The sequence below is a fragment of the Bactrocera oleae genome, chromosome 3 (genome assembly GCF_042242935.1).
Source record: "Bactrocera oleae isolate idBacOlea1 chromosome 3, idBacOlea1, whole genome shotgun sequence".
Lineage (NCBI taxonomy): Eukaryota > Metazoa > Arthropoda > Insecta > Diptera > Tephritidae > Bactrocera > Bactrocera oleae.
In genome coordinates, this window is record NC_091537.1 from 50,270,102 (window position 1) to 50,294,169 (window position 24,068).

Consider the following 24,068-nt stretch of genomic DNA (forward strand, 5'->3'; position numbering starts at 1 on the left):
AACTAAATCTACTTGGTTTATCAGTGGATATTGATACAAATCAAACTTGTATACTAAATACTCTGTTTTTAATTCTGGAATACTTATACGCGCTTTGTATTTTATTGGAAGTCGATTGAATTTGTATTTGTTTCATGGCTTATATAATAAAATGTTTAAGAAATTCTTATGTTTATGACCAATTTATAAGAGTGTAACATGTGCATCTTTAGAGACATTCTACATCCGATGATGAAGAAATTCGTAATCCTGTCAGTGATCAGCTTATCATATTAATCAGCTCTAAGGTTTCCAAGGAAACCATGCACTACTGCTTTAAAATTCCAGGCTGTGCCAGGCTTAATTCTCTACATTGTTAATACCGGTATTCAACTTGTTATGATTGTCTCATGTTTCTAATCGTCACAATTTGACTCTGTTTGTCAGAACGTATCATTTTGGCATTCAGCTAGATATGTACACATAGCCAATAAAGTCTGCGCTCTCCCGACACATTTTTTTAAGTGAAGTAAAGACATAATGTAAATAGGTAATTCAGTTCAAATTTTCTGCATGTATTTCTTCTTTATATTTTTAAGTTCAAAATGCAAAAACAAATATGTATATTGCTATTTTAATTTTTCGGATAACGGGATTTTATTGTAAGAACAAGAAAACATAAGCACCATTAAGTCTGCGTTCAGTTAGCTTGAATTGGGAGATGACGCCAAATGACCTGCGGCCTTTACGGCCTTTGTGAACTCCTGATCTGACCTTTGCTCGACATGGACATAGCCTGGACTATCAGATGGATTCGATTAAACCCTGGGCTGGTGGTCGTGGTATTCTGTCACCTGAGTATGCAGGGGTGATACCCTGCAGAAATGGCTGATGGGCTAAAGCTAAGGCTGCCTCCGTCCCGTTAAAACCATGGCAGGCCTCAGAGTACGTTCCCCTCCCGTCATCATTAAGTTGGTGTGGTAGGTGTTTGTTGAGATGACTCCTTCCTTGCGCTGGTCGGCTCTGAACGCATTGCCTCATAAGGGCGTGCGTCAACCCTCGCCTTGGCCTCGTAACTGAGACAACCTTGGCACCATAAAAGGCGACTACCTTTCCGGGAGGTGGATAGCGGCTCCGAGTGGGGACCCAAGAATAATGAATTCAAACAAAATTACCAAGGACGAGGGGAGAAGCAGGTCTGACGGGGGGACACTTTCACCGAGGGGGACGAAATCGTCCCCGGAAAAGAGTGAGAAGGGAAATCCAGGGAGTGCCTGGCAACCGTCACTGGGGTCGGTAAGGCAGGGGTGGTCGGCAAGAGTCTGCCGACGGTAGCCTTGGGTAGGGCGAAAGTGCGATGCGGAATCGCCAGCACTAGCAGAGGATCCTCTGCGAGGTTCATGGGGCCACGGGGTCCTCGGCGAACGCTAAGGGCCCGGTGGGGAAGCGCGCGACTGCAGCTAAAAAGCTGAAGTCTGAGCGTCGATTGGCTGCCAAGATTTTGGAGCGCTACAGTGGCAAGCAGGCTGATCAGAAATCTGACCAGCATGCTAGCACACTTGAGTGGGCGAAAAGGGTGCTGAGCGACGGGGCGACGGGAAGGTGGGGCTGAGCGAGCCTCACTCCTCCATAAAGCGGCAGAGATCGCAGGAGGGGGAATCCTCCCTCGTCAAAAAACCTCGGGTCGGACCCGCACCGATGTTTAGCGAAATCGCTAAACTCGTAAGCTCAGTGGAGCTTGGGGTGTACGACCCCAAGATGGAGCCATCTCCCATGACGAGTGGAAGCGGGTAGCGGCTGCTATCACCGCTGTTTTCATGAAGGTGGTCAGTGGAAGCCCTGGACCACCCCCTAGATGTGAAAGTGCTGGGTGGAACCTCGGCATTCACAAATTAATTAGGTGTGCCGACGAACGGTCGGCTCTCCTTTATAGGGAAGCGGTAGCCAGGGTAGGGGAGGTGTGGAAAGGAGCAAAGCTCGAGGTGGTGGCCAAATCGGATCTCCCGACGCGGCCTCGGGCTCGGGTCTGGCTTCCGGCCGAACCTTCTACCCCGACCGAAATTGAAGAGATGTTGCGGTACTGCAATCCATCTCTTCCCACCCAAGACTGGAGGGTGATTAGGCCGGAGAGGACCGAGGCACCATATCGGCAAGCGCTGATACTTCTGAAAAAGGAGTCCCTCGCTCCTGGATCCGTCTTCAGTCTCGAGCGTCTGTTCGAGGTGGCTGGCGTCGACGATATGGACGATGGTGCGGAACTCGCACTGCTGGAGAGGAGTTTGGAGGATGAAGATCCTCCAAATTAACCTCCAGCATTCAAAGGCGGCTTCCGCCGATCTTTTGCTTCGTCTAGGAAGGGACGAAGCCTATGTTGTCCTTATCCAGGAACCGTGGCTGAGCAGCTATGGAATATCCGGACTAATGACAAAAAGCCATAAGCTTCTGGCGGCAAGCAGCGCAGGTAGAACCAGAGCCTGTCTGTTGGCCAAAAATTAACTTAACGTTTTTCTTTTACCTAATTTCAGCAAATGGAGCCGCGGTCCTAATAGGCTCGGATGTCAATTCATGGCACACCGTCTTGGGGAGCTCGGACACAAACGCAAGAGGTGAGTCACTTTTTGATTTTATTTGTGATGTAGATCTTTTTATCTGTAATAGGGGAAACTGCCCTACTTTTGTGACAGCTAGTAGGGCGGAAGTCTAAAAGTATTTCGTAGTCAACACGGTCAAAAGCCTTGCTGAAGTCTGTGTAAATGCTGTTTGTGCAGTTGCCGGAATCCATGGAGTTCAGCAGTTTGTCGACGTATATGAACAAATTGGTAGTGGTGGATCTGCCACTAGTAAAGCCATGTTGTTTGGTTGTTATGATGTTTTCAAATGCCTGATGTATCTGTGGAAGCACTAACCTCTCAAATAGTTTTGCAAGTGCAGACTGTATGCAGATAGGACGGTAGTTGGTAACCAAGGTCTTGGACCCCTCTTTATGAATCGGTGAGATGTATGACAGTTTCCAGTATGTCGGGAAGGTACCATGGTGAAGAGATTCGCCAAATATATGTGTCAAAGGCTCACATAGGCCTACCGCACAGTTTTTGATGAATATGTTAGGTAAACCATCGGGGCCTGGACCTTTGCTGGGGTCGAGAGCAAGGAGTTCTTTGAGTACTGCATCGTAGGTCACTGTCGGGGCATCCAAGTGTGTGCGCTGTGTACCAGGATTGAAGGTTGCAATACCTGGGTCGTTGCTATTCGATGGCGCGTAGATGCTGTGGAAGAAGGACGCAAAGAGGTTACTGATACCTGGTCCCGTATCTGCTGAGCGGTCATTCCAGGCTACAGAAGATGGTATGTCACCGGTGCAACGGTTTTGTCCTTGATAAAATTCCAGAATGCTTTGATCTACGATTGCAGTTTGTCCTCTCCCTTGACGACATAACTTTTGTAGCAATCGATACTTAACTTTTTGCATTCCAATCTTAACCTGCTGAATCGTAAATAATTTGGCTTAGTTTTCCGAATTTTGTATATCAGGTGTGCAGATTTCTTCTGTTTGACTTTGTGAATGAGATCATGTGAGAACCAAGATGGATAGTTACTTGGCTTGTGTACGTGTACTGGACCAAACTGGTTTACACCTTCAAAGATTTTATCATAGAGAAAGTCCAACTTACTGTCAATAGTCTCGAGTTTGTAGAGGTCAATCCAGTTCGTTCTTAAGAGAGAGGTATTAAGAGCTGCGTAGTTAGCCTTGTTAAATACGTATGATGAGGAATTATCTGGCGTCAACCCCGGCCGAGAATTTAGCAAGATGTCGATAGCAGGATGGTTCTTATCTTCCAGGACAAGGGCAACTGCGTGTTCCGGAGAAGAGTCAATATCACTGAAACAAAGGTCAAGTGTTGAGTTCCAGGCATTTTGAATGTAATTTTGTTGAGTGCAGTTTAATGAGGCAAAGCCATCATAAAGTTGCTTTTCACATTCGACACGAGGCAAGCTGCTAGGAATATTGAAGTCGCCGACAATCATGACGTTGGAGTTTTGGTATTTGTCCATTATAAATGAAACGGTAGCTATGTGGCACTCGAAGATCTCAAGAGTTGATTGAGGAGGTATGTAGATGCAGCCGATGATCATATCGCGAGAAGCTCCCTTGACACGGATGAGTATTTGCTCTAAATCATTGTTTGTTATTGCAATTTGTTCTGTATGGAGACTACGTTTACAGGTGATGAAGACACCACCACCACGTACCTGCTCGTTGATGAGAGAAACATGGTCTTTACGGTAAATACTATATGTTGAATCAATGACTTCACCATCACATATGGATGAGTGAAGCCAGGATTCCGAAATACATACAACGTCGTACTGGTTAGCCGCCAATGCTGTTTGAAATGTTGAGAGTTTTGTACGCAGACCTCTGACGTTCTGGTAGCACAGGTGGACGAAAGTTACTTTCTTCTTGCTCATTGAGCGGACGAAAATTTCTTTTAACGATTCTAGGGACACCATGGATATATTTAATTGTGTTACTGTCATCACTACTCTTCACGATTGAATCAAGCTCTTGACGCAAATTTTTCAGATGAATTTGTTGAGAGGGAGTTAGATCAGTCTTGAAAATAAAACCTGAATTTTCGTCTGTTTGTCTGTATTTGATAATGGCAAGTGCATCGGCTGCTGAGCGGGTGGCGATGCGAAGAGGACGTGTACGTCCAGGTGGAGGACGTGGTGGAGTACGACAGTTCAGTGAAAAACTCTTCCTGGCTGGTAGGCAGCCTCATATCTACGTTAAGCTTGTCTTCAACTGATGTAAGTCTGTCAGCCAGGGCAGAACATTGATTTGATAGCGAGACGTTTTGTTCTAACAGTTTGCTTACCTCTTTTCTTAAGTCCTTGATTTCGCTTAAAAATGATTTTTTAAGGTCCCTGAACTCACGTTCATAATTTGCTGTAAAACGTTCAAAGTGTATCTTGAATAAGGTTGCAATATCCTTTGACGGTGGCGGTATCTGTTGTGTTGTATTTACTTTTTTGGGTGGCATTTTGTAAGTACACGATACAGGAAAAAAGAAAGATATGTTCCAAATAATTCCGGAGTAATTTTTTTATTTTCGTGTATTATCAATGCATTAATTCACTCTATGATGTCTGATTCACAATCAATGTTAATGTTTGTTATGCTTTTTATTATTAATATTACGTCGCACACATCTTTCTTTGTTGTACGAAATTCAATTATGGTTCAATATCAAAATTTAATCGAACTTTTCTTTGTACATCCTTTATATTTTCTTATAAGAATTATTATTTTCTTTTAAGGAAACTTATATGAGGCATTAATTTAATATTCTTTCACTTTTATATATGCAATTGATGTAATATTTTCAGATATTACAGAGCGCTTTTCACTATGCAGACTGCACATGTTCACAGCTACCTTACCAAAAAATTATTAAAATATTGTAATTAAATTATAAAATTTTTTGTTTAGTTAAAAATAGTTACCCTAACAACCCTATGTAAATAACGCTCCTTAATCTACTACAATAATTAATGAAAGTTCGAAATGTAATAATATGGTACTTACTCCGTTTTGTCCATATTTAGAGGTCCGAAAAAATACCTATTTTAAGGAATTAATTTCAGTGTGAAGATGATAAAAAAAATTTAAATTTCTTACACATATTTTATCAGCCTTTATTTACATGAAATAAATTGTATTTAAAACTTTTGTGACAAAATGGCACAATGTCGAAGTTACTTGTCTGGAAAGTTACCATTTTTTCAACTTTTTGTTAATGATAAAAATAGAAATTTTTGACATATAATATTTATTCTAGTCCCATCGATAGCCAGTACTGTACAGAATGCCATACATAAAACACGTAATGCTTGGAATATCTTTATGAAACATTGACAATATACTACATATAGGGAGCATATACTTGTACTAACGAAATATGAAACCAAAAATTGATTTATTGAAAATCCTAGACCACCGAGTCTCCTTAAGTTTAGGCTAAGCGAACCCAATTCAATTTTATAAACATCGCAATCGCAGGCGTTTCTATTACCGTAAGTAATTTTCGGTACCGGCAATTGTTTTTTTTAGTGAAGTCACGCATCCAAATATAATTTGATTTCTCAAAAACACTTGAGAATTTTCATGTATGAAATGTGTCAAAAATATAATTTTATCTTATGGTAACAAAATTTTTATATTCATGTCTTTATGAACGTTCTACCTGGAGCCAAAGTTGTGTTGTTTTAATACTAATTATTATATTTTATTATTATTATTAATTATTTCTAACCCGAAGTTCAAACGGAACAGTCACAGTTCTTGTCATAAAACTAAAGTAAAGATTTGGGATATTTTTGGTAATGTTTATTAATATTGAATTAAAAGTCCTTATTTGAAGTTTGAAGTTTATTTGAAGTGAAGAAGATAGCAATCCTTTATTAATATCGGATTGTACATGATACTGTCATAGTTATTTTCATTTGTAGTAGGTTTGAATCCACATGCTTCATGCTCTAACTAAAATGCTGCTACTTGATATGAATTATTCGTAGCTGATTTCCAAACATTGATAATAATTCTCCGAGTTAGTTGAACATTTAACTAAACCTACTAGGTTTATCAGTGGATATTGATACAAATCAAACCTGTATACTAAATACTCTGTTTTTAATTCTGGAATACTTATACGCGCTTTGTATTGGAAGTCGATTGAATTTGTATTTGTTTCATAGCTTATATAATAGAATGTTTAAGAAATTCTTATGTTTATGACCAATTTATAAGAGTGTAACATGTGCATCTTAAGAGACATTCTACATCCGATGATGAAGAAATTCGTAATCCTGTCAGTGATCAGCTTATCATATTAATCAGCTCTATGGTTTCCAAGGAAACCATGCACTACTGCTTTAAAATTCCAGGCTGTGCCAGGCTTAATTCTCTACATTGTTAATACCGGTATTCAAATTGTTATGATTGTCTCATGTTTCTAATCGTCACAATTGTGAATTAGTGACTCTGTTAGTCAGAACGTATCTTGGCATTCAGCTAGATATGTTCACATAGCCAATAAAGTCTGCGCTCTCCCGACACATTTTTTAAGTGAAGTAAAGACATAATGTAAATAGGTAATTCAGTTCAAATTTTCTGCATGTATTTCTTCTTTATATTCTTAAGTTCAAAATGCAAAAACAAATATGTATATTGCTATTTCAATTTTTGGGATAACGGGATTTTAGTGTAAGAACAAGTAAACATATGCACCATTAAGTCTGCGTTCAGTTAGCTTGAATTGGGAGATGAAGAGCAGGTTCTCCTCCGCGCGGTGCATCTTGGGTAACGCCAAATGACCTGCGGCCTTTACGGCCTTTGTGAACTCCTGATCTGACCTTTGCTCGACATGGACATAGCCTGGACTATCAGATGGATTCGATTAAACCCTGGGCTGATGGTCGTGGTATTCTGTCACCTGAGTATGCAGGGGTGATACCCTGCAGAAATGGCTGATGGGCTAAAGTTAAGGCTGCCTCCGTCCCTTTAAAACCATGGCAGGGTCGGTAACGCAGGGGTGGTTGGCAAGAGTCTGCCGACGGTAGCCTTGGGTAGGGGGAAAGTGCGATGCGGAATCGCCAGCACTAGCAGAGGATCCTCTGCGAGGTTCGTGGGGCCCACGGGGTCCTCGGCGAACGCTAAGGGCCCGGTGGGGAAGCGCGCGACTGCAGCTAAAAAGCTGAAGTCTGAGCGTCGATTGGCTGCCAAGATTTTGGAGCGGTACAGTGGCAAGCAGGCTGATCAGAAATCTGACCAGCATGCTAGCACACTTGAGTGGGCCAAAGGGTGCTGAGCGACGGGGCGACATGAAGGTGGGGCCGAGCGAGCCTCACTCCTCGATAAAGCGGCAGAGATCGCAGGAGGGGGAATCCTCCCTCGTCAAAAAACCTCGGGTCGGACCCGCACCGATGTTTAGCGAAATCGCTAAACTCGTAAGCTCAGTGGAGCTTGGTTTGCACGACCCCAAGATGGAGCCATCTCCCATGACGAGTGGAAGCGGGTAGCGGCTGCTATCTCCGCTGTTTTCATGAAGGTGGTCAGTGGAAGCCCTGGACCACCCCCTAGATGTGAAAGTGCTGGGTGGAACCTCGGCATTCACAAATTAATTAGGTGTGCCGACGAACGGTCGGCTCTCCTTTATAGGGAAGCGGTAGCCAGGGTAGGGGAGGTGTGGAAAGGAGCAAAGCTCGAGGTGGTGGCCAAATCGGATCTCCCGACGCGGCCTCGGGCTCGGGTCTGGCTTCCGGCCGAACCTTCTACCCCGACCGAAATTGAAGAGATGTTGCGGTACTGCAATCCATCTCTTCCCACCCAAGACTGGAGGGTGATTAGGCCGGAGAGGACCGAGGCACCATATCGGCAAGCGCTGATACTTCTGAAAAAGGAGTCCCTCGCTCCTGGATCCGTCTTCAGTCTCGAGCGTCTGTTCGAGGTGGCTGGCGTCGACGATATGGACGATGGTGCGGAACTCGCACTGCTGGAGAGGAGTTTGGAGGATGAAGATCCTCCAAATTAACCTCCAGCATTCAAGGGCGGCTTCCGCCGATCTTTTGCTTCGTCTAGGGAGGGACGAAGCCGATGTTGTCCTTATCCAGGAACCATGGCTGAGCAGCTATGGAATATTCGGACTAATGACAAAAAGCCATAAGCTTCTGGCGGCAAGCAGCGCAGATAGAACCAGAGCCTGTCTGTTGGTCAAAAATTAACTTAACGTTTTTCTTTTACCTAATTTCAGCAAACGGAGCCGCGGTCCTAATAGGCTCGGATGTCAATTCATGGCACACCGTCTGGGGGAGCTCGGACACAAACGCAAGAGGTGAGTCACTTTTTGATTTTATTTGTGATGTAGATCTTTTTATCTGTAATAGGGGAAACTGCCCTACTTTTGTGACAGCTAGCAGGGCGGAAGTCTAAAAGTATTTCGTAGTCAACACGGTCGAAAGTCTTGCTGAAGTCTGTGTGTGCAGTTGTCGTATCTGTGGAACTAACCTCTCAAATAGTTTTGCAAGTGCAGATAGGACGGTAGGTGGTAACCAAGGTCTTGGGCCCCTCTATCTGAATCGGTGAGATGTATGACAGTTTCCAGTAGGTAGGGAAGGTACCATGGTGAAGAGATTCGCCAAATATATGTGTCACTGTCAGGGCATCCAAGTGTGTGCTCTGTGTACCAGGATTGAAGGTTGCAATACCTGGGTCGTTGCTATTCGATGGCGCGTAGATGCTGTGGAAGAAGGACGCAAAGAAGTTACTGATACTTGGTCAACGGTTTTTGTCCTTGATAAAATTCCAGAATGCTTTGATCTACGATTGCAGTTTGTCCTCTACCTTGTCGATATAACTTTTGTAGCAATCGATACTTAACTTTTTGAATTCCAATCTTAACCTGCTGAATCGTAAATAATTTGGCTTAGTTTTCCGAATTTTGTATATCAGGTGTGCAGATTTCTTCTGTTTGACTTTGTGAATGAGATCATGTGAGAACCAAGATGGATAGTTACTTGGCTTGTGTACGTGTACTGGACCAAACTGGTTTACACCTTCAAAGATTTTATCATAGAGAAAGTCCAACTCACTGTCAATAGTCTCGAGTTTGTAGAGGTCAATCCAGTTCGTTCTTAAGAGAGAGGTATTAAGGGCTGCGTAGTTAGCCTTGTTAAATACGTATGATGAGGAATTATCTGGCGTCAACCCCGGCCGAAAATTTAGCAAGATGTCGATAGCAGGATGGTACTTATCTTCCAGGACAAGGGCAACTGCGTGTTCCGGAGAAGAAACAATATCACTGAAACAAAGGTCAAGTGTTGAGTTCCAGGCATTTTGAATGTAATTTTGTTGAGTGCAGTTTAATGAGGCAAAGCCATCATAAAGTTGCTTTCCACATTCGACACGAGGCAAGCTGCTAGGAATATTGAAGTCGCCGACAATCATGACGTTGGAGTTTTGGTATTTGTCCATTATAAATGAAACGGTAGCTATGTGGCACTCGAAGATCTCAAGAGTTGATTGAGTAGGTATGTAGATGCAGCCGATGATCATATCGCGAGAAGCTCCCTTGACACGGATGAATATTTGCTCTAAATCATTGTTTGTTATTGCAATTTGTTCTGTATTGAGACTACGTTTACAGGCGATGAAGACACCACCACCACGTACCTGCTCGTTGATGAGAGAAACACGGTCTTTACGGTAAATACTATATGTTGAATCAATGACTTCACCATCACATATGGATGAGTGAAGCCAGGATTGCGAAATACATACAACGTCGTACTGGTTAGCCGCCAATGCTGTTTGAAATGTTGAGAGTTTTGTACGCAGACCTCTGACGTTCTGATAGCACAGGTGGACGAAAGATACTTTCTTCTTGCTCATTGAGCGGACGAAAATTTCTTTTAACGATTCTAGGGACACCATGGATATATTTAATTGTGTTACTGTCATCACCACTCTTCACGATTGAATCAAGCTCTTGACGCAAATTTTTCAGATGAAGTTGTTGAGAGGGAGTTAGATCAGTCTTGAAAATAAAACCTGAGTTTTCGTCTGTTTGTCTGTATTTGACAATGGCAAGTGCAGCGGCTGCTGAGCGGGTGGCAATGCGAAGAGGACGTGTACGTCCAGGTGGAGGACGAGGTGGAGTACGACAGTTCAGTGAAAAACTCTTCCTGGCTGGTAGGCAGCCTCATATCTACGTTAAGCTTGTCTTCAACTGATGTAAGTCTGTCATCCAGGGCAGAACATTGATTTGATAGCGAGACGTTTTGTTCTGACAGTTTGCTTACCTCTTTTCTTAGGTCCTTGATTTCGCTTAAAAATGATTTTTTAAGGTCCCTGAACTCACGTTCATAATTTGCTGTAAAACGGTCAAAGTGTATCTTGAATAAGGTTTCAATATCCTTTGACGGTGGCGGTATCTGTTGTGTTGTATTTACTTTTTTGGATGGCATTTTGTAAGTACACGATACAGGAAAAAAGAAAGATATGTTCCAAATAATTCCGGAGTAATTTTTTTATTTTCGTGTATTATCAATGCATTAATTCACTCTATGATGTCTGATTCACAATCAATGTTAATGTTTGTTATGCTTTTTATTATTAATATTACGTCGCACACATCTTTTTTTGTTGTACGAAATTCAATTATGGTTCAATATCAAAATTCAATTGAACTTTTCTTTGTACATCCTTTATATTTTCTTATAAGAATTATTATTTTCTTTTAAGGAAACTTATATGAGGCATTAATTTAATATTCTTTCACTTTTATATATGCAATTGATCTAATATTTTCAGATATTACGGAGCACTTTTCACTATGCAGACTGCACATGTTCACAGCTACCTAACCAAAAAATTATTAAAATATTGTAAATAAATTATAAAATTTTTTGTTTAGTTAAAAATAGTTACCCTAACAACCCTATGTAAATGACGCTCCTTAATCTACTACAATAATTAATGAAAGTTCGAAATGTAATAATATGGTACTTACTCCGTTTTGTCCATATTTAGAGGTCCGAAAAAATACCTATTTTAAGGAATTAATTCCAGTGTGAAGATGATAAAAAAAATTTAAATTTCTTACACAAATTTTATTAGCCTTTATTTACATGAAATAAATTGTATTTAAAACTTTTGTGACAAAATGGCACATTGTCGAAGTTACTTGTCTGGAAAGTTACCATTTTTTCAACTTTTTGTTAATGATAAAAATAGAAATTTTTGACATATAATATTTATTCTAGTCCCATCGATAGCCAGTACTGTACAGAATGCCATCCATAAAACACGAAATGCTTGGAATATCTTTATGAAACATCGACAATATATTACATATAAGGAGTAAATACTGTACTAACGAAATATGAAACCAAAAATTTATTTATTGAAAATCCTAGACCACCGAGTCTCCTTAAGTTTAGGCTAAGCGAACCCAATTCAATTTTATAAACATCGCAATCGCAGGCGTTTCTATTACCGTAAGTAATTTTCGGTACCGGCAATTGTTTTTTTAGTGAAGTCACGCATCCCAAATATAATTTTATTTCTCAAAAACACTTGAGAATTTTCATGTATGAAATGTGTCAAAAATATGATTTTATCTTATGGTAACAAAATTTTTATATTCATGTCTTTATGAACATTCTACCTGGAGCCAAAGTTGTGTTGTTTTAATACTAATTATCATATTTTATTATTATTATTAATTATTTCTAACCCGAAGTTCAAACGGAACAGTCACAGTTCTTGTCATAATAATGTAATGTTTATTAATATTGAATTAAAAGTCCTTATTTGAAGTTTGAATTTTATTTGAAGTGAAGAAGATAGCAATCCTTTATTAATATCGGATTGTACATGATACTGTCATAGTTATTTTCATTTGTAGTAGGTTTGAATCCACATGCTTCATGCTCTAACTAAAATGCTGCTACTTGATATGAATTATTCGTAGCTGATTTCCAAACATTGATAATAATTCTCCGAGTTAGTTGAACATTTAACTAAATCTACTTGGTTTATCAGTGGATATTGATACAAATCAAACTTGTATACTAAATACTCTGTTTTTAATTCTGGAATACTTATACGCGCTTTGTATTTTATTTTAAGTCGATTGAATTTGTATTTGTTTCATGGCTTATATAATAGAATGTTTAAGAAATTCTTATGTTTATGACCAATTTATAAGAGTGTAACATGTGCATCTTTAGAGACATTCTACATCCGATGATGAAGAAATTCGTAATCCTGTCAGTGATCAGCTTATCATATTAATCAGCTCTATGGTTTCTAAGGAAACCATGCACTACTGCTTTAAAATTCCAGGCTGTGCCAGGCCTAATTCTCTACATTGTTAATACCGGTATTCAACTTGTTCTGATTGTCTCATGTTTCTAATCGTCACAATTGTGAATTAGTGACTCTGTTAGTCAGAACGTATCATTTTGGCATTCAGCTAGATATGTACACATAGCCAATAAAGTCTGCGCTCTCCCGACACATTTTTTTAAGTGAAGTAAAGACATAATGTAAATAGGTAATTCAGTTCAAATTTTCTGCATGTATTTCTTCTTTATATTCTTAAGTTCAAAATGCAAAAACAAATATGTATATTGCTATTTTAATTTTTGGGATAACGGGATTTTATTGTAAGAACAAGTAAACATAAGCACCATTACGTCTGCGTTCAGTTAGCTTGAATTGGGAGATGAAGAGCAGGTTCGCCTCCGCGCGGTGCATCTTGGGTAACGCCAAATGACCTGCGGCCTTTACGGCCTTTGTGAACTCCTGATCTGACCTTTGCTCGACATGGACATAGCCTGGACTATCAGATGGATTCGATTAAACCCTGGGCTGATGGTCGTGGTATTCTGTCACCTGAGTATGCAGGGGTGATACCCTGCAGAAATGGCTGATGGGCTAAAGCTAAGGCTGCCTTCGTCCCGTTAATACCATGGCAGGCCTCTGAGTACGTTCCCCTCCCGTCATCATTAAGTTGGTGTGGTAGGTGTTTGTTGAGATGACTCCTTCCTTGCGCTGGTCGGCTCTGAACGCATTGCCTCATAAGGGCGTGCGTCAACCCTCGCCTTGGCCTCGTAACTGAGACAACCTTGGCACCATAAAAGGCGACTACCTTTCCGGGAGGTGGATAGCGGCTCCGAGTGGGGACCCAAGAATAATGAATACAAACAAAATTACCAAGGACGAGGGGAGAAGCAGGTCTGACGGGGGGACACTTTCACCGAGGGGGACGAAATCGTCCCCGGAAAAGAGTGAGAAGGGAAATCCAGGGAGTGGCTGGCAACCGTCACTGGGGTCGGTAAGGCAGGGGTGGTCGGCAAGAGTCTGCCGACGGTAGCCTTGGGTAGGGCGAAAGTGCGATGCGGAATCGCCAGCACTAGCAGAGGATCTTCTGCGAGGTTCATGCGGCCCACGGGGTCCTCGGCGAACGCTAAGGGCCCGGTGGGGAAGCGCGCGACTGCAGCTAAAAAGCTGAAGTCTGAGCGTCGATTGGCTGCCAAGATTTTGGAGCGCTACAGTGGCAAGCAGGCTGATCAGAAATCTGACCAGCATGCTAGCACACTTGAGTGGGCGAAAAGGGTGCTGAGCGACGGGGCGACGGGAAGGTGGGGCCGAGCGAGCCTCACTCCTCGATAAAGCGGCAGAGATCGCAGAAGGGGGAATCCTCCCTCGTCAAAAAAAATCGGGTCGGACCCGCACCGATGTTTAGCGAAATCGCTAAACTCGTAAGCTCAGTTGAGCTTGGGGTGTACGACCCCAATATGGAGCCATCTCCCATGACGAGTGGAAGCGGGTAGCGGCTGCTATCTCTGCTGTTTTCATGAAGGTGGTCAGTGGAAGCCCTGGACCACCCCCTAGATGTGAAAGTGCTGGGTGGAACCTCGGCATTCACAAATTAATTAGGTGTGCCGACGAACGGTCGGCTGTCCTTTATAGGGAAGCGGTAGCCAGGGTAGGGGAGGTGTGGAAAGGAGCAAAGCTCGAGGTGGTGGCCAAATCGGATCTCCCGACGCGGCCTCGGGCTCGGGTCTGGCTTCCGGCCGAACCTTCTACCCCGACCGAAATTGAAGAGATGTTGCGGTACTGCAATCCATCTCTTCCCACCCAAGACTGGAGGGTGATTAGGCCGGAGAGGACCGAGGCACCATATCGGCAAGCGCTGATACTTCTGAAAAAGGAGTCCTTCGCTCCTGGATCCGTCTTCAGTCTCGAGCGTCTGTTCGAGGTGGCTGGCGTCGACGATATGGACGATGGTGCGGAACTCGCACTGCTGGAGAGGAGTTTGGAGGATGAAGATGAAGAAATTAACCTCCAGCATTCAAAGGCGGCTTCCGCCGATCTTTTGCTTCGTCTAGGAAGGGACGAAGCCGATGTTGTCCTTATCCAGGAACCATGACTGAGCAGCTATGGAATATCCGGACTAATGACAGAAAGCCATAAGCTTCTGGCGGCAAGCAGCGCAGGTAGAACCAGAGCCTGTCTGTTGGTCAAAAATTAACTTAACGTTTTTCTTTTACCTAATTTCAGCAAACGGAGCCGCGGTCCTAATAGGCTCGGTGAGTCACTTTTTGATTTTATTTGTGATGTAGACCTTTTTATCTGTAATAGGGGAAACTGCCCTACTTTTGTGACAGCTAGCAGGGCGGAAGTCTAAAAGTATTTCGTAGTCAACACGGTCGAAAGTCTTGCTGAAGTCTGTGTGTGCAGTTGTCGTATCTGTGGAACTAACCTCTCAAATAGTTTTGCAAGTGCAGATAGGACGGTAGGTGGTAACCAAGGTCTTGGGCCCCTCTATCTGAATCGGTGAGATGTATGACAGTTTCCAGTAGGTAGGGAAGGTACCATGGTGAAGAGATTCGCCAAATATATGTGTCACTGTCAGGGCATCCAAGTGTGTGCTCTGTGTACCAGGATTGAAGGTTGCAATACCTGGGTCGTTGCTATTCGATGGCGCGTAGATGCTGTGGAAGAAGGACGCAAAGAAGTTACTGATACTTGGTCAACGGTTTTTGTCCTTGATAAAATTCCAGAATGCTTTGATCTACGATTGCAGTTTGTCCTCTACCTTGTCGATATAACTTTTGTAGCAATCGATACTTAACTTTTTGAATTCCAATCTTAACCTGCTGAATCGTAAATAATTTGGCTTAGTTTTCCGAATTTTGTATATCAGGTGTGCAGATTTCTTCTGTTTGACTTTGTGAATGAGATCATGTGAGAACCAAGATGGATAGTTACTTGGCTTGTGTACGTGTACTGGACCAAACTGGTTTACACCTTCAAAGATTTTATCATAGAGAAAGTCCAACTCACTGTCAATAGTCTCGAGTTTGTAGAGGTCAATCCAGTTCGTTCTTAAGAGAGAGGTATTAAGGGCTGCGTAGTTAGCCTTGTTAAATACGTATGATGAGGAATTATCTGGCGTCAACCCCGGCCGAAAATTTAGCAAGATGTCGATAGCAGGATGGTACTTATCTTCCAGGACAAGGGCAACTGCGTGTTCCGGAGAAGAAACAATATCACTGAAACAAAGGTCAAGTGTTGAGTTCCAGGCATTTTGAATGTAATTTTGTTGAGTGCAGTTTAATGAGGCAAAGCCATCATAAAGTTGCTTTCCACATTCGACACGAGGCAAGCTGCTAGGAATATTGAAGTCGCCGACAATCATGACGTTGGAGTTTTGGTATTTGTCCATTATAAATGAAACGGTAGCTATGTGGCACTCGAAGATCTCAAGAGTTGATTGAGTAGGTATGTAGATGCAGCCGATGATCATATCGCGAGAAGCTCCCTTGACACGGATGAATATTTGCTCTAAATCATTGTTTGTTATTGCAATTTGTTCTGTATTGAGACTACGTTTACAGGCGATGAAGACACCACCACCACGTACCTGCTCGTTGATGAGAGAAACACGGTCTTTACGGTAAATACTATATGTTGAATCAATGACTTCACCATCACATATGGATGAGTGAAGCCAGGATTGCGAAATACATACAACGTCGTACTGGTTAGCCGCCAATGCTGTTTGAAATGTTGAGAGTTTTGTACGCAGACCTCTGACGTTCTGATAGCACAGGTGGACGAAAGATACTTTCTTCTTGCTCATTGAGCGGACGAAAATTTCTTTTAACGATTCTAGGGACACCATGGATATATTTAATTGTGTTACTGTCATCACCACTCTTCACGATTGAATCAAGCTCTTGACGCAAATTTTTCAGATGAAGTTGTTGAGAGGGAGTTAGATCAGTCTTGAAAATAAAACCTGAGTTTTCGTCTGTTTGTCTGTATTTGACAATGGCAAGTGCAGCGGCTGCTGAGCGGGTGGCAATGCGAAGAGGACGTGTACGTCCAGGTGGAGGACGAGGTGGAGTACGACAGTTCAGTGAAAAACTCTTCCTGGCTGGTAGGCAGCCTCATATCTACGTTAAGCTTGTCTTCAACTGATGTAAGTCTGTCATCCAGGGCAGAACATTGATTTGATAGCGAGACGTTTTGTTCTGACAGTTTGCTTACCTCTTTTCTTAGGTCCTTGATTTCGCTTAAAAATGATTTTTTAAGGTCCCTGAACTCACGTTCATAATTTGCTGTAAAACGGTCAAAGTGTATCTTGAATAAGGTTTCAATATCCTTTGACGGTGGCGGTATCTGTTGTGTTGTATTTACTTTTTTGGATGGCATTTTGTAAGTACACGATACAGGAAAAAAGAAAGATATGTTCCAAATAATTCCGGAGTAATTTTTTTATTTTCGTGTATTATCAATGCATTAATTCACTCTATGATGTCTGATTCACAATCAATGTTAATGTTTGTTATGCTTTTTATTATTAATATTACGTCGCACACATCTTTTTTTGTTGTACGAAATTCAATTATGGTTCAATATCAAAATTCAATTGAACTTTTCTTTGTACATCCTTTATATTTTCTTATAAGAATTATTATTTTCTTTTAAGGAAACTTATATGAGGCATTAATTTAATATTCTTTCACTTTTATATATGCAATTGATCTAATATTTTCAGATATTACGGAGCACTTTTCACTATGCAGACTGCACATGTTCACAGCTACCTAACCAAAAAATTATTAAAATATTGTAAATAAATTATAAAATTTTTTGTTTAGTTAAAAATAGTTACCCTAACAACCCTATGTAAATGACGCTCCTTAATCTACTACAATAATTAATGAAAGTTCGAAATGTAATAATATGGTACTTACTCCGTTTTGTCCATATTTAGAGGTCCGAAAAAATACCTATTTTAAGGAATTAATTCCAGTGTGAAGATGATAAAAAAAATTTAAATTTCTTACACAAATTTTATTAGCCTTTATTTACATGAAATAAATTGTATTTAAAACTTTTGTGACAAAATGGCACATTGTCGAAGTTACTTGTCTGGAAAGTTACCATTTTTTCAACTTTTTGTTAATGATAAAAATAGAAATTTTTGACATATAATATTTATTCTAGTCCCATCGATAGCCAGTACTGTACAGAATGCCATCCATAAAACACGAAATGCTTGGAATATCTTTATGAAACATCGACAATATATTACATATAAGGAGTAAATACTGTACTAACGAAATATGAAACCAAAAATTTATTTATTGAAAATCCTAGACCACCGAGTCTCCTTAAGTTTAGGCTAAGCGAACCCAATTCAATTTTATAAACATCGCAATCGCAGGCGTTTCTATTACCGTAAGTAATTTTCGGTACCGGCAATTGTTTTTTTAGTGAAGTCACGCATCCCAAATATAATTTTATTTCTCAAAAACACTTGAGAATTTTCATGTATGAAATGTGTCAAAAATATGATTTTATCTTATGGTAACAAAATTTTTATATTCATGTCTTTATGAACATTCTACCTGGAGCCAAAGTTGTGTTGTTTTAATACTAATTATCATATTTTATTATTATTATTAATTATTTCTAACCCGAAGTTCAAACGGAACAGTCACAGTTCTTGTCATAATAATGTAATGTTTATTAATATTGAATTAAAAGTCCTTATTTGAAGTTTGAATTTTATTTGAAGTGAAGAAGATAGCAATCCTTTATTAATATCGGATTGTACATGATACTGTCATAGTTATTTTCATTTGTAGTAGGTTTGAATCCACATGCTTCATGCTCTAACTAAAATGCTGCTACTTGATATGAATTATTCGTAGCTGATTTCCAAACATTGATAATAATTCTCCGAGTTAGTTGAACATTTAACTAAATCTACTTGGTTTATCAGTGGATATTGATACAAATCAAACTTGTATACTAAATACTCTGTTTTTAATTCTGGAATACTTATACGCGCTTTGTATTTTATTTTAAGTCGATTGAATTTGTATTTGTTTCATGGCTTATATAATAGAATGTTTAAGAAATTCTTATGTTTATGACCAATTTATAAGAGTGTAACATGTGCATCTTTAGAGACATTCTACATCCGATGATGAAGAAATTCGTAATCCTGTCAGTGATCAGCTTATCATATTAATCAGCTCTATGGTTTCTAAGGAAACCATGCACTACTGCTTTAAAATTCCAGGCTGTGCCAGGCCTAATTCTCTACATTGTTAATACCGGTATTCAACTTGTTCTGATTGTCTCATGTTTCTAATCGTCACAATTGTGAATTAGTGACTCTGTTAGTCAGAACGTATCATTTTGGCATTCAGCTAGATATGTACACATAGCCAATAAAGTCTGCGCTCTCCCGACACATTTTTTTAAGTGAAGTAAAGACATAATGTAAATAGGTAATTCAGTTCAAATTTTCTGCATGTATTTCTTCTTTATATTCTTAAGTTCAAAATGCAAAAACAAATATGTATATTGCTATTTTAATTTTTGGGATAACGGGATTTTATTGTAAGAACAAGTAAACATAAGCACCATTACGTCTGCGTTCAGTTAGCTTGAATTGGGAGATGAAGAGCAGGTTCGCCTCCGCGCGGTGCATCTTGGGTAACGCCAAATGACCTGCGGCCTTTACGGCCTTTGTGAACTCCTGATCTGACCTTTGCTCGACATGGACATAGCCTGGACTATCAGATGGATTCGATTAAACCCTGGGCTGATGGTCGTGGTATTCTGTCACCTGAGTATGCAGGGGTGATACCCTGCAGAAATGGCTGATGGGCTAAAGCTAAGGCTGCCTTCGTCCCGTTAATACCATGGCAGGCCTCTGAGTACGTTCCCCTCCCGTCATCATTAAGTTGGTGTGGTAGGTGTTTGTTGAGATGACTCCTTCCTTGCGCTGGTCGGCTCTGAACGCATTGCCTCATAAGGGCGTGCGTCAACCCTCGCCTTGGCCTCGTAACTGAGACAACCTTGGCACCATAAAAGGCGACTACCTTTCCGGGAGGTGGATAGCGGCTCCGAGTGGGGACCCAAGAATAATGAATACAAACAAAATTACCAAGGACGAGGGGAGAAGCAGGTCTGACGGGGGGACACTTTCACCGAGGGGGACGAAATCGTCCCCGGAAAAGAGTGAGAAGGGAAATCCAGGGAGTGGCTGGCAACCGTCACTGGGGTCGGTAAGGCAGGGGTGGTCGGCAAGAGTCTGCCGACGGTAGCCTTGGGTAGGGCGAAAGTGCGATGCGGAATCGCCAGCACTAGCAGAGGATCTTCTGCGAGGTTCATGCGGCCCACGGGGTCCTCGGCGAACGCTAAGGGCCCGGTGGGGAAGCGCGCGACTGCAGCTAAAAAGCTGAAGTCTGAGCGTCGATTGGCTGCCAAGATTTTGGAGCGCTACAGTGGCAAGCAGGCTGATCAGAAATCTGACCAGCATGCTAGCACACTTGAGTGGGCGAAAAGGGTGCTGAGCGACGGGGCGACGGGAAGGTGGGGCCGAGCGAGCCTCACTCCTCGATAAAGCGGCAGAGATCGCAGAAGGGGGAATCCTCCCTCGTCAAAAAAAATCGGGTCGGACCCGCACCGATGTTTAGCGAAATCGCTAAACTCGTAAGCTCAGTTGAGCTTGGGGTGTACGACCCCAATATGGAGCCATCTCCCATGACGAGTGGAAGCGGGTAGCGGCTGCTATCTCTGCTGTTTTCATGAAGGTGGTCAGTGGAAGCCCTGGACCACCCCCTAGATGTGAAAGTGCTGGGTGGAACCTCGGCATTCACAAATTAATTAGGTGTGCCGACGAACGGTCGGCTGTCCTTTATAGGGAAGCGGTAGCCAGGGTAGGGGAGGTGTGGAAAGGAGCAAAGCTCGAGGTGGTGGCCAAATCGGATCTCCCGACGCGGCCTCGGGCTCGGGTCTGGCTTCCGGCCGAACCTTCTACCCCGACCGAAATTGAAGAGATGTTGCGGTACTGCAATCCATCTCTTCCCACCCAAGACTGGAGGGTGATTAGGCCGGAGAGGACCGAGGCACCATATCGGCAAGCGCTGATACTTCTGAAAAAGGAGTCCTTCGCTCCTGGATCCGTCTTCAGTCTCGAGCGTCTGTTCGAGGTGGCTGGCGTCGACGATATGGACGATGGTGCGGAACTCGCACTGCTGGAGAGGAGTTTGGAGGATGAAGATGAAGAAATTAACCTCCAGCATTCAAAGGCGGCTTCCGCCGATCTTTTGCTTCGTCTAGGAAGGGACGAAGCCGATGTTGTCCTTATCCAGGAACCATGACTGAGCAGCTATGGAATATCCGGACTAATGACAGAAAGCCATAAGCTTCTGGCGGCAAGCAGCGCAGGTAGAACCAGAGCCTGTCTGTTGGTCAAAAATTAACTTAACGTTTTTCTTTTACCTAATTTCAGCAAACGGAGCCGCGGTCCTAATAGGCTCGGTGAGTCACTTTTTGATTTTATTTGTGATGTAGACCTTTTTATCTGTAATAGGGGAAACTGCCCTACTTTTGTGACAGCTAGCAGGGCGGAAGTCTAAAAGTATTTCGTAGTCAACACGGTCGAAAGCCTTGCTGAAGTCTGTGTAAATGCTGTATGTGCAGTTGCCGGAATCCATGGAGTTCAGCAGTTTGTCGACGTATATGAACAAATTGGTAGTGGTGGATCTGCCACTAGTAAAGCCATGTTGTTTGGTTGTTATGATGTTTTCAAATGCCTGATGTATCTGTGGAAGCACTAACCTCTCAAATAGTTTTGCAAGTGCAGACTGTATGCAGATAGGACGGTAGTTGGTAACCAAGGTCTTGGACCCCTCTTTATGAATCGGTGAGATGTATGACAGTTTCCAGTATGTCGGGAAGGTACCATGGTGAAGAGATTCGCCAAATATATGTGTCAAAGGCTCACATAGGCCTACCGCACAGTTTTTGATGAATATGTTAGGTAAACCATCGGGGCCTGGACCTTTGCTGGGGTCGAGAGCAAGGAGTTCTTTGAGTACTGCATCGTAGGTCACTGTCAGGGCATCCAAGTGTGTGCGCTGTGTACCAGGATTGAAGGCTGCAATACCTGGGTCGTTGCTATTCGATGGCGCGTAGATGCTGTGGAAGAAGGACGCAGAGGTTACTGATACCTGGTCCCGTATCTGCTGAGCGGTCATTCCAGGCTACGGAAGATGGTATGTCACGTGTGCAACGGTTTTTGTCCTTGATAAAATTCCAGAATGCTTTGATCTACGATTGCAGTTTGTCCTCTACCTTGTCGACATAACTTTTGTAGCAATCGATACTTAACTTTTTGCATTCCAATCTTAACCTGCTGAATCGTAAATAATTTGGCTTAGTTTTCCGAATTTTATATATCAGGTGTGCAGATTTCTTCTGTTTGACTTTGTGCATGAGATCATGTGAGAACCAAGATGGATAGTTACTTGGCTTGTGTACGTGTACTGGAACAAACTGGTTTACACCTTCAAAGATTTCATCATAGAGAAAGTCCAACTTACTGTCAATAGTCTCGAGTTTGTAGAGGTCAATCCAGTTCGTTCTTAAGAGAGAGGTATTAAGGGCTGCGTAGTTAGCCTTGTTAAATACGTATGATGAGGAATTATCTGGCGTCAACCCCGGCCGAAAATTTAGCAAGATGTCGATAGCAGGATGGTACTTATCTTCCGGGAGAAGAGCAACTGCGTGTTCCGGAGAAGAGTCAATGTCACTGAAACAAAGGTCAAGTGTTGAGTTCCAGGCATTTTGAATGTAATTTTGTTGAGTGCAGTTTAATGAGACAAAGCCATCATAAAGTTGCTTTTCACATTCGACACGAGGCAAGCTGCTAGGAATATTGAAGTCGCCGACAATCATGACGTTGGAGTTTTGGTATTTGTCCATTATAATTGAAACGGTAGCTATGTGGCACTCGAAGATCTCAAGAGTTGATTGAGGAGGTATGTAGATGCAGCCGATGATCATATCGCGAGAAGCTCCCTTGACACGGATGAGTATTTGCTCTAAATCATTGTTTGTTATTGCAATTTGTTCTGTATGGAGACTACGTTTACAGGTGATGAAGACACCACCACCACGTACCTGCTCGTTGATGAGAGAAACATGGTCTTTACGGTAAATACTATATGTTGAATCAATGACTTCACCATCACATATGGATGAGTGAAGCCAGGATTCCGAAATACATACAACGTCGTACTGGTTAGCCGCCAATGCTGTTTGAAATGTTGAGAGTTTTGTACGCAGACCTCTGACGTTCTGGTAGCACAGGTGGACGAAAGATACTTTCTTCTTGCTCATTGAGCGGACGAAAATTTCTTTTAACGATTCTAGGGACACCATGGATATATTTAATTGTGTTACTGTCATCACCACTCTTCACGATTGAATCAAGCTCTTGACGCAAATTTTTCAGATGAAGTTGTTGAGAGGGAGTTAGATCAGTCTTGAAAATAAAACCTGAGTTTTCGTCTGTTGGTCTGTATTTGATAATGGCAAGTGCATCGGCTGCTGAGCGGGTGGCAATGCGAAGAGGACGTGTACGTCCAGGTGGAGGACGTGGTGGAATACGACAGTTCAGTGAAAAACTCTTCCTGGCTGGTAGGCAGCCTCATATCTACGTTAAGCTTGTCTTCAACTGGTGTAAGTCTGTCATCCAGGGCAGAACATTGATTTGATAGCGAGACGTTTTGTTCTGACAGTTTGCTTACCTCTTTTAAGGTATATTAAGTGTATCTTGAATAAGGTTTCAATATCCTTTGACGGTGGCGGTATCTGTTGTGTTGTATTTACTTTTTTGGGTGGCATTTTGTAAGTACACGATACAGGAAAAAAAAGATATGTTCCAAATAATTCCGGAGTAATTTTTTATTTTCGTGTATTACCAATGCATTAATTCACTCTATGATGTCTGATTCACAATCAATGTTAATGTTTGTTATGCTTTTTATTTTTAATATTACGTCGCACACATCTTTCTTTGTTGTACGAAATTCAATTATGGTTCAATATCAAAATTTAATCGAAATTTTCTTTGTACATCCTTTATATTTTCTTATAGGAATTATTATTTTCTGTTAAGGAAACTTATATGAGGCATTAA